Source organism: Arachis stenosperma, chromosome 9 (genome assembly GCF_014773155.1).
Source record: "Arachis stenosperma cultivar V10309 chromosome 9, arast.V10309.gnm1.PFL2, whole genome shotgun sequence".
Classification (NCBI taxonomy): Eukaryota; Viridiplantae; Streptophyta; class Magnoliopsida; order Fabales; family Fabaceae; genus Arachis; species Arachis stenosperma.
Window position 1 is genome coordinate 121,971,456 of NC_080385.1, and position 11,686 is coordinate 121,983,141.

The 11,686-nt window shown below is 39.6% G+C and overlaps 1 non-coding gene across 1 annotated transcript; it reads left to right on the forward strand.

Moving 5' to 3' along the window:
* Window positions 1–9,050: 9,050 nt before the first annotated feature.
* On the forward strand, window positions 9,051–9,158 carry LOC130952790 (small nucleolar RNA R71). The gene has a single exon (XR_009074965.1). It is a non-coding gene; the product is annotated as a small nucleolar RNA R71 (small nucleolar RNA).
* Window positions 9,159–11,686: the final 2,528 nt, after the last annotated feature.

Sequence of the window (11,686 nt, forward strand, 5' to 3'; positions counted from 1 at the left end):
TATAATCCTAGTTTCTATGTTTCGCTATGTCCATCCAAAGGATTCATCCGTGCAACAATGTCTAGTGCCGGCTGCTCACCTTGCCGTTGAATCAGATAACTTAGAACACTCTTTATTGACTACCTCTTGATCTTCTCTACTGCTACATCATCCTCTACTTCCTTCCTTTTTAATTTTTCTGCTGTTACTTCATCCTACACTGCCTTTGTAAACCCCACTAAATTAACGAATAATTAGTCAATAAATTAATTTTTAATAAAAGAAATTAGAAAATATAAATTTTATAGTTTAATAAGGTAGAGCTAATTAAAATAATAATTTTGACACTAATTTTAAAGAATTTAGCCCAAAATTAGGCCGAATGGGTCGAATCGGACGAACCGGGCCCGTATTGGGCCCAAGGCCCAACCCACATCCCGTTAACACAATAAGTTTCAGCTCATTGCTTCCCAAACCAAAGGAAACACGTTCCAAGGAGGGAGAGCAAGGGAGAAGAGGTCAAACCCTTGCATTAATTTCAAATCCACATTTCTTCCAACTCCGAGCTTTGATCGCTGCACCGTTTGCGGCCACGTGTCTGCGGCGTCGAGCTCTACAAAGCTTGGTGACTAATTTCGGCAAGAGACCTCAATTTCATTTCAGCCTTCCTTTTCCCCCTAATTTTTGAAAACTTTGTAGTTGGGTTGTTGAAACTTGGTATCTTGCTCATTTGAGGCACAGGTAATGTAAGAGTTCTCTAAACTTTGTGGATTCTTGAATTATTGTGTGTTAGGCATGGAAATTTGGTATATAGATTTGGTAATTTGTATAGGTAGTATGTAATTGTGTTTTGGAGCACCATTGAGGAGATGGAAACTTGATTGAGTCATTGGATTGCTGAATTTGGTGGTGAAGCTTGTAATCTTGCCTAATTGTGTTGTCTCTGGATTATACGAAGAAATTGGCCAAGGTATGATTTTGGTTTCTCGTATTTACTATATAATATCTTGTGAAAACTTAGGCTAGATGACCATAGGATAAGTTGGAATGATAGAGTATGTTAAATGCTTAGTACCTTTGATGATAATTGTTGATATGGATTGAGTATTTGTTGGTGATTATTGTTTATGATGGAAATGGAATGCTAAATGAAGATTGAATGATGATTGACAAGTTGATAGTAATGAATATGCATAGATGATGGATTGTTGATGATCTTGTTGGTATAATTGTAAAGTTCATGTATGAGAATTATTTAAAATTGAGGTATGATGGATGATGGAGGGGTGTAGAGTTGTGTTGCTGTGATATTGATGCATGGAAACTTGTCTCTCAACAAATTTTCCTTCGGTAAGTATACCAAATTGTCGTCAAGTAAAACTCACTATAGAGTGAGGTCGAATCCCACAAGGATTGATTGGTCAAGCAACTTTAGTTAGAAGAATATGCTAGTTGAGCTAAACAGAATTTAGATTGAGATGTAGAAATTTAAATGAATAGAAAGTAAATAGTAGAAATTAAAGTGCAGAATCTTAAATGGGGAATTGGGGTAATGCTCATAAAAGTAAATGGCAGAAATTAAAGAGAATGGGTAAGATCAGAAATGGGGAGATCATTGGGTTTAGGAGATGTTGTAATTCTCCGGATCAAGTTCATTCTCATCTCTTCCTCAATCAATGCATTCATTGATCTCCTTGGCAATCTTAAGTGATTGAATCCCAATTCCTTGGTAATCCAATCTCTCAAATCTTGATCAATAGCCAATTCCTTGGTCAATTACTCATGAGAAGAGATGAAGTATGGTCACTGATTATACCACATACATTTCTCAATTCAAGTAATGGTAGGATTCTAGTCACATATCCATCCCAACCCAAATTGGTCCAGCATGAGAAAGCAATTCTAGCATGATCTCTTCATTCCTCTTCCAAGGTTCCAAAGAGATCCAATTATGGAGAGTTTCTTTTCCAAGATAACTAACCAATTGAATTAAGATTAAAAGCTTTCTAGTAAAATCAAGAGAAAAGATAGAAGAAGAAGAATGAAAACTAATATTGATCCATCAAATTACAGCAGAGCTCCCTAACCCAATGAAAGGGGTTTAGTTGTTCATAGCTCTAGGAATAAAAAATGGCAGAAAAGAAGAATCTATGCTAGAAGTACAGAAAAGTAAATATGTAGAAAGTAGTTCTCCAAGGTGCAAAAGTCTCTAGCTAGTTCAAAACTACTCCTATATATACTACTCTTCATGATCTTCTAGTGAGTTCTTCAAGTCTTGGATGTGGGCTTTGGACCTTGAGTTGAAGCAATTCTCATCTTTAGTGGGCCCATCTTGCAGAGAAATATGAATTTAGGCTCGGGCACTTAGTGAGATTAATCGTGGAATACATTTCTGGGTGCGAGAACGTTAGTGGCATTCACCTTTTCCACTAACGTTCCACCCTTATATGCCCACGTTATTCTCAACGTTAGAAGTCTTAACGTGACTTTTAACGTTCCTTCTCAATTCTTGGCCAACGTTAATGGGACTCACTTTTCCCATTAACGTTGGTTTGTGCCCCTTTTCGCAAACGTTAATGGGAATCACTTTTCCCATTAACGTTGCTTGCCTTTTGCCCCCTACGTTAGGTCTCACGTTAGCTTAGCTAACGTAGCTCTTAACGTGGGCACCTATCACCTTCGAGAGCGTTATTGACACTCACCTTTGTCACTAACGCTCTAATTGCCTTAAGCCCCTACGTTAGAACCCACGTTAACTAAGTTAACGTGGCTCTTAACGTAGTAATGAAGCCATCTTCCAACGTTAGTGACAAAAGGGAGTGTCACTAACGTTGGTTCTTTGAACCCCACTCCGCGTTAACTTTCACGTTAACAATCTTAACGTGGGAGTTAACGTAGGCAATGCAAATGATCCAACGTTAGTGACAAAAGTGAGTGTCACTAACGTTGGCATTGTTGATCCTCGTCCACGTTAGAGTTCACGTTAACTTAGTTAACGTGACTCTTAACGTGGGGCATTGCCTAGTTTCCCAACGTTATTGGAGTTCATGTTTCTCATTAACGTGGAGTCCTCTTTTTCTTCTACGTTAAGCACCACGTTAACTTAGTTATCGTGGCTCTTAACGTAGGCTATGAATGGCTTCACAGGCGTTATTGGTGATCACTTTTCTCATTAACGTTGCAAGCCAATTGCCATCCCACGTTAGTAGTCACGTTAACTAAGTTAACGTGAATGCTAACGTGATTCTTCCATGCTTCATTTGTCCTGAAATCAAGCAATTAAAGTGCATCAAAGCTCTAGCCAAAATCATGAGATTATGCATCCTTAAAATATCATGTAATTCTGGCAAAAATCTCATGAAATGATACAAAATTCACAATAGTTGAATGAAGGTGTAAGTGTATTTTCACCCAAAACTTGCCTTGTTTACTAGGAAAATGCATGAAACTACCCTAAAACAGTAAAGAAAAGGTCAGTGAAACTGGCCTAGATGCCCTGGCATCACAACACCAAACTTAGAGCTTGCTTGTCCCTAAGCAAGTACTGAAGCATAAGAAAATTGAAATAAAAGAACAAGAAGATAAGATGGAAATAGCATTCATGGTTCATGGAGTTTCATGCATAGCAACTTAGGTTCTTTCCTTTTAGGTTTCAAGCCTTTATCAAATCCCTAGTCACTCTCTTGATTGCATCCCTTGAGGCTTCTTTCTTATTGAACCTTCTTTTTTTTTTTCTTTTCAAAATTTATTTTTCTTTTTGCTAGGTGCTTTGTAAGAGGGCGACTTTTTATGATAAGCTTTCAGCCAACACTCCCAAACCAGTTGGTTTTAAGGTGCTAGGTGTTAAGACACCCCTAAGGACTTACTCCCTCAAGTCTCTTTCCTTCATACATACACACCACAGGCACATGGTTTGTTATTCTTTCTTTCTTGAGACCTTGGTGTCTAGCACCTCTTTGGGTTGCTAAGTGCTCTGTAACAAGGGTTACTTTTGATAGTGGACTTTCAGCTGATAATCCCGGATTAGTTAATCCAAGTTACCAAGTGATAAGGCACCCCTAAGAGCTTATTCATCCAAGTATATCCCTTGTACATAAACACCACAGACACATGCCTCAGTTTCAAAACCCTTGGTGCCTAGCATTGTTCCTTTTTGTGTTCCCTTTCTTATTTTCACTTGTATTACTCTTTTTCTTTTCTTGTTGGGATCTTATTATTTAGCTAGCTTCAAGGAATGTGTCTCAAACTTATGACTTAGGATGGATAGTTGCTTTCTTTCCTTTCTTGGTGAACCAACTTAGCTTACTAATCATCCTACCACAAACACTTAGAATGCACTTCACAAAATGACTCCATTCTTGTTCTTTCCATAACATTTTCTTTTTGATTAACTTAAAGAGACAAGCATACAAGTAGGCACGATGACAGTGGACATTCAAGACATTAGGCTCAATAACATAGACCTAAGCAATGAAACTTAAATGCATAATTGAAAATCCTAAGCTACCATGGAAGCATGTTCTATTTCATACATGATTTTCCTTATTTAAAGCTTTAAAAAGGAAGGTAAACTAAGAAGGAACTTCACCACCTTTCATTTGTTGGTCTGCTCATTCTCTTCTGCTCCCTTGCGATTCTCCTTGGTTAATTAAGTCTCCATTCCCCTTACGCTTCCCCATCAACTTTTTCCAGAATCCGGCATCCTCCATCTTCTTCTTTAATGCTTCCTTTTGCTGTTTCACCTTCCCTTCTTCTTGTTCAGTTAAGTTCTTGCGAACTGCCTCATAATTTGGGATGTCCGGGTGTAGGTGATGCATATGCTCAACCACATAGTTTAGCTTTGCCTGAGTGTTGATGCTGAATTCTTCTCGGTGCAGTTGCCTTCCTTTATTTTAGCACGCTGAATTCGTTGAATACTTTCATTTGATTCATCTGGCATTGGTTGAGTTCCTGGAGGCGTTTACCTTGACTTTTTTGCCTTTCAGACACTCGATTGAAGGCTTGAGTAAGCTGGGAATAGTGCTCTTGTTGCTGCTCCATTAGCTGTTTCTGCCATTCCCTCTGTTGATTCATCCAATTTGTTAGCGTTTCCTCTTACCGATCCATTCTCTGAGATTAAAGTTGCAATTTTTGTTCTTGTCCTTCCATGTATAGCCTTGACAAATCATCAATGGCTCCTCAGATGTGACCCAAGTTGATGTCGGTTGGGTCATGATATCTTTCTTGATGATATTCCGTGGGTTGGGGTTCTTCTTGGAGAGGCTCTTCCTCTTGTGCCTCTTCTGATGTCCTCTTCCTTAGATGGGGTCTTTTCTGCTGTTGAGCTGGAGTCACATGAGTTATGCGTTGGAATGTAAGTGATCTCCCAAGACCTAGCCAAGTTGGATTGCTGTCCTCAAAGACTACCTTGGCTTTCTTGCATAATCTAAGGATGGTGCTGGGGTACCAAAGTCTGGCACCTGAATCCTTTTTCTTGGCTGATTCTTGGATTCCTTCAGCTATAATTTCGTGCACGTTGATGCTTCTACCCTTTATCAAGCAATGTACCATGGTAGCTCGAGTGATATTGACCTCAGAATTATTTGCTGCTGGAAGGATAGATCGTCTCACAAGCTCAAACCAGGCTTTGGCTTCCGGGATGAGGTCTCCTCTCTTGATGAACCGGGGTCTCTTATCTGCATACCTTTCCCAGTCAGATCCCACAATACATATATCACCCACAATCTCCTCCAATTCATCATTGTCGGCACCTTTATCTATTCTTTCTTGATAACCAAGCTCAACAAAACGTGGAGATTTCAAATGGAGAACTCTAATGATTGCATTGGGGCTAAAATCCACCTCTATTCCTCTTACATAACTCTTGAAGGTGGGGGCTGTGGTCTTATCTTCTCTAACCACATTTGCATAAAATTCTCTGATGAGGTTTGCATTTGCTCTTGCTTCCGGGTTAGTGAGCTTTTCCCAACCCTTCTTTTCAATCTTCTCCTGAATTTGTGGACACTCATTTTCATCGAATTGAAAGGTTGATTCGGGCAATATCTTTTTTTCCTTTATTCGCTCGAATTCGAGCTCATGGAAGGCTGTTTTGAATTTCCCGGTGTCGAAGAAGGGCTGCTCCATTGGTTCTTTTCCTCTTCGCCTCTTGACGCTTGATGCTGCCATGAGTGAGAATTGAATATTAGAGGCTAAGGGGTTGAAAATGGAGTTCAGTTGGGTTGAAGTAGAATGAGTCTTGAAGAAATGAGTTTTGAAGGGAGAAAAGAAGAGGTGAGTATATAAGGTGCACGTGAAGTATGTATAGCCGAGGGAAAGAAGTGAAAAGAAGAGAATGGGGATACAGGGTGTGTACAAAAGGGTTGTGTGAAAGGGTTTATATATAGGGATGGCAATTGTTGAATGGTGTGGATTGATGGTGTTGTCTTGATAGTGGATGGTTGGGGTTTTGAGATTGGATTATCACATGGATCACCTCTTTTATGAGGGTCTTGGTTCGGTCTCCAAAGTCATTCATTCCCCATGTTGCATGGCAACACCTCCAAGGACTTTCCCTATGAAGACAAGTGTAAAATTCCCTTGGTGTAGTGGCCGAATCTCCTTGTATTAATTGTCCTATCAATTACCATCAATGTCCTTTTTGATCCCCTATATACAAGCAGTAAATGCAATGGGTTATTTGAACTTTTTGGTGGAAAAAGTGTGAACTATTAAAATGTTTCTTTTTTTTCTTTTGTTTCTATTAGCTAAATGCTTTCCATGAAAACAATTCAATTAAACATTAGACTCCCCATGCATGCACGTTGGTACACCAAACTTGTTTATAATCACATGGTGCAACAAGTTTGGGGAATGAACTTTCCTCATAAGGTGTGTTCAGACCACACTTGGTGTGCTTTGAACACCAAACTTATCATGTACTATATGTTGCATGTGGAAGGACTTTATATTAATTGTCAAAGTTAGATTGAAATTCCATGGAAATTACCTTATTACTATTATTATTTGAAATTTAAAGAGAAAGAGTTATAGAACATGGGTTGCCTCCCATGAAGCGCTTCTTTAGCGTCACTAGCTTGACGTTTGGTTCTTGTCAAGGAGGTTGATGGTACTTGAAGTCCTCCCCTCTTGCAGTATGTTTGCCTCCAGTGAACTCGTTGAGAAGTTCATCTCCTAAGGGGAGATCTTCTGTAGGTATCTTTCTGCTTCTCCATCTCTTTGGAACTATTTCCCTTGTTTCCATTGATGTTTTCTTGTTTTCTATGGATTCTTTCTCCATGGAATTCTTGTTATTGATCTTGCATGACTCTGGTGGGTCTGGTTCCTCTCGGATCACCTTTGAACATGGTTCTTCCTGACTATATGGCTTCTCAACCAATAGGGCTTCCGATTGTGTTATTTGTGCTTCCTCGTTTGGCTCTTCTATCATCTTATTGCCTTTGTGATCTGCTCCTTGTGAGAGGTTGTAGACATTGAAAGCGAGCTGCTCATCATGTATTCTCAGCACTAACTCTCCTCGTTCTACATCTATGAGTGCTCTAGCTGTGGCTAGAAAGGGTCTTCCCAGAATGATGGGGTAAAATAGGATTCTCATCCATTTCCAAAACAACAAAATCTGTGGGAAGATAGTAGCTCCCAACCTTCACCAGCACATTTTCAACTACTCCTATTGCTTGTTTTTGGGTTTTGTCCGCCAATCTGATAATTAAATCAGTAGGAGTTAGTTCATTGATTTGGAGCTTTTTCATGAGAGAGAGAGGCATTAAGTTGATGCTTGCTCCCAAGTCACAAAGTCCTTTGTCAATCATTGTTTCTCCTATGGCACAAGGAATGTGGAAGCTTCCTGGATCCTCCTTCTTTGTGGGTGGTCCTGGTTGAATGAGAGCACTACAATCTCTGTTCATCTTGATTGTTTGTCCACCCTTCAATGGACTTTTTCTGGCTAGTAGCTCCTTTATATACTTGATGTAGAAGGGCATCTGTTGGAAGGCTTTAATGAAGGGTATATTTACATCTAAAGATGCAAACATATCAAGAAACCTTGAGTACATTCTCCCTGCTACACCACCTTTAAGCCTGTTGGGAAAGGGTGCATATGGGTTCAATGCCTCCTTTTTCTTTAGCTCTTCCTTGGATGTGAGTGGAGTTGCACAGCTTCCTTCCTCTTGACTTTCCTGTTGGTTATTTTGGAGGTGTTCTACTCCATTCATACTTCCCTCATCACTTGTGGTTATCATTTTGCATTCTTCCTATGTCACTTTCTTTGGTTCTCCTCTTGGATTCTTCTCTGTATCACTGGGGAATCCATCAGTGGGTTTGGGAATTTGTTGAGATAGATAGCCTACTTGGGACTCCAAGATCTTGATGTTTTCTCCTTGATTCTTGATGTTGGCTCGCACTTCTTCCTTAAACACCTTGTTGTCTTGGACTTCTCTGTACATGTTTTCAAGTAGAGCCTCAATCTTTGAAAGCCTATCATCTGTGGATGATGGTGGGTTAAGATTAGGTGGTTGAGAAGGTTGGTTGGATGGATGTTGGTAATATCTCTGTGAGGTGTTTTGATGAGTGGCATTATTGTTGGAGTTGAAGTTGGAACGTCTCGGATCTTGTCCTTGGTCTTGTTGGTTTCCCCATCCAAAGTTGGGGTGATTTCTCCATCCAGAGTTGTATGTTTTAGAGTATGGATCATGGACTTGTCTAGGTGAATTTCCCACATAGTTGGCTTGCTCCCAGTCACCTTCTTCTCCTATGTTTACTCCTTCATGAGTTGGTGATGAGGTGATGGCTGCTGCAACTTGGTTCTCTTCCACCTTCTTGGTAAGATCTGCTAGCTGCTTGGTGATCATCTTGTTTTGGGCTAACAGTGCATCCATGTGGTTCAGCTCCATTACTCCTCTAGTGTTACTTCTTTCAGAGGCATAGAAGTAGTCATTCTCAGCAGCTGTTTCAATGACATCTATGGCTTCTTCAACAATTTTCTTCTTGTTTAAAGAACCTCCTGATGAATGATCTACAACCTTCTTTGACTCATAGGAAAGACCTTCATAGAAGATGTGAAGTTGAACCCACTCATTAAACATCTCTGGTGGGCATCTCCTTGTCAAGCCTTTGAATCTCTCCCATGCTTCATAAAGTGTCTCACCATCTTGTTGCCTGAAAGTCTGCACCTCAGTTCTTAGCCTATTAATCCTTTGAGGATGATAAAATCTTGCTAAAAACTTATTCACTACCTCCTCCCAATCTGTCAGGCTTTCTTTTGGGAAGGATTCAAGCCACTTTGTTGCCTTGTCCCTGAGTGAAAAGGGAAACAAGAGCAACCTATAGACATCCGGGTGGACTCCATTTGACTTCACTGTGTCACAAATCCTCAAGAAGGTAGTCAAGTGTTGGTTAGGGTCTTCTTGAGCACCTCCTCTAAATGAGCAATTATTTTGCACCAAAGTGATGAGCTGAGGTTTTAGCTCGAAATTGTTGGCATGTATGGTGGGTTTCTGAATGCTGGTTCCACAGTTTCCTGGATTAGGATTGATATAGGATCCTAAGACCCTCCTTTCATGCCCAACCCGGTTTGCATGGCCTTCTCTGGCATGATTATGAGCTTCTTCTTCATGATTGTTCTCCAAATTCTCTTCCATAATGGGTTCAAAATACTCTTCCTCTTCCTCAACACCAACAATTCTTTTTCCTCTTGCTTCCCTTTTTCGTCTCCAAAGGGTTCTCTCAGGTTCTAAATCAAAGGATGTTGAGTTTCCTTCTCTTCTCCCTGTCATACAACAAACAGAATACACAACAGGAGATATAGTGAAGACAATTTTTGTTAGAATGATTGTTAGTGTGAGTGATGCAATTTATCAAACAGTTAGTGGGTTAGTGAGCTGAATTATGATAAACTAAGAAAAGAGAATAGAAAATAGAGATGCTATAGGGGGTGAGGAAGAAATAAAAAAAAACAAACTAAGGTAAATTACTGAATATAGAAAAGAATAACGAAAAAAAATGCTCAATCTAGTGATCTTCTAGCTTAATCATTGTTGATTCAAAATCAATCCCTGGCAACGGCGCCATAAACTTGATGCATGGAAACTTGTCTCTCAACAAATTTCCCTTCGGAAAGTATACCAAATTATCGTCAAGTAAAACTCACTATAGAGTGAGGTCGAATCCCACAAGGATTGATTGGTCAAGCAACTTTAGTTAGAAGAATATGCTAGTTGAGCTAAACAAAATTTAGATTGAGATGCAGAAATTTAAATGACTAGAAAGTAAATAGCAGAAATTAAAGTGCATAATCTTAAATGGGGAATTGGGGTAATGCTCATAAAAGTAAATGGCAGAAATTAAAGAGAATGGGTAAGATCAGAAATGGGGAGATCATTGGGTTTAGGAGATGTTGCAATTCTTCGGATCAAGTTCATTCTCATCTCTTCCTCAATCAATGCATTCATTGATCTCCTTGACAATCTTAAGTGATTGAATCCCAATTCCTTGGTCAATTGCTCATGAGAAGAGATGAAGTATGGTCACTGATTATACCACATACATTTCCCAATTCAAGTAATGGTAGGATTATAGTCACATATCCATCCCAACCCAAATTGGTCCAGCATGAGAAAGCAATTCTAGCATGATCTCTTCATTCCTCTTCCAAGGTTCCGAAGAGATCCAATTATGGAGAGTTTCTTTTCCAAGATAACTAACCAATTGAATTAAGATTGAAAGCTTTCTAGTAAAATCAAGAGAAAAGATAGAAGAAGAAGAATGAAAACTAATATTGATCCATCAAATTACAGCAGAGCTCCCTAACCCAATGAAAGGGGTTTAGTTGTTCATAGCTCTAGGAATAAAAAATGGCAGAAAAGAAGAATCCATGCTAGAAGTACAGAAAAGTAAATATGCAGAGAATAGTTCTCCAAGGTGCAAAAGTCTCAAGCTAGTTCAAAACTACTCCTATATATACTACTTTTCATGATCTTCTAGTGAGTTCTTCAAGTCTTGGATGTGGGCTTTGGACCTTGAGTTGAAGCAATTCTCATCTTTAGTGGGCCCATCTTGCAGAGAAATATGAATTTAGGCTCGGGCACTTAGTGAGATTAATCGTGGAATACATTTCTGGGTGCGAGAACGTTAGTGGCATTCACCTTTTCCACTAACGTTCCACCCTTATATGCCCACGTTATTCTCAATGTTAGAAGTCTTAACGTGACTTCTAACGTTCCTTCTCAATTCTTGGCCAACGTTAATGGGACTCACTTTTCCCATTAACGTTGGCTTGTGCCCCTTTTCGCAAATGTTAATGGGAATCACTTTTCCCATTAACGTTGCTTACATTTTGCCCCCTACGTTAGGTCTCACGTTAGCTTAGCTAACGTAGCTCTTAACGTGGGCACCTATCACCTTCGAGAGCGTTAGTGACACTCACCTTTGCCACTAACGCTCTAATTGCCTTAAGCCCCTACGTTAGAACCCACGTTAACTAAGTTAACGTGGCTCTTAACGTAGTAATGAAGCCATCTTCCAACGTTAGTGACAAAAGTGAGTGTCACTAACGTTGGTTCTTTAAACCCCACTCCACGTTAACTTTCACGTTAACAATCTTAACGTGGGAGTTAACGTAGGCAATGCAAATGATCCAACGTTAGTGACAAAAGTGAGTGTCACTAACGTTGGCATTGTTGATCCTCGTCCACGTTAGAGTTCACGTTAACTTAGT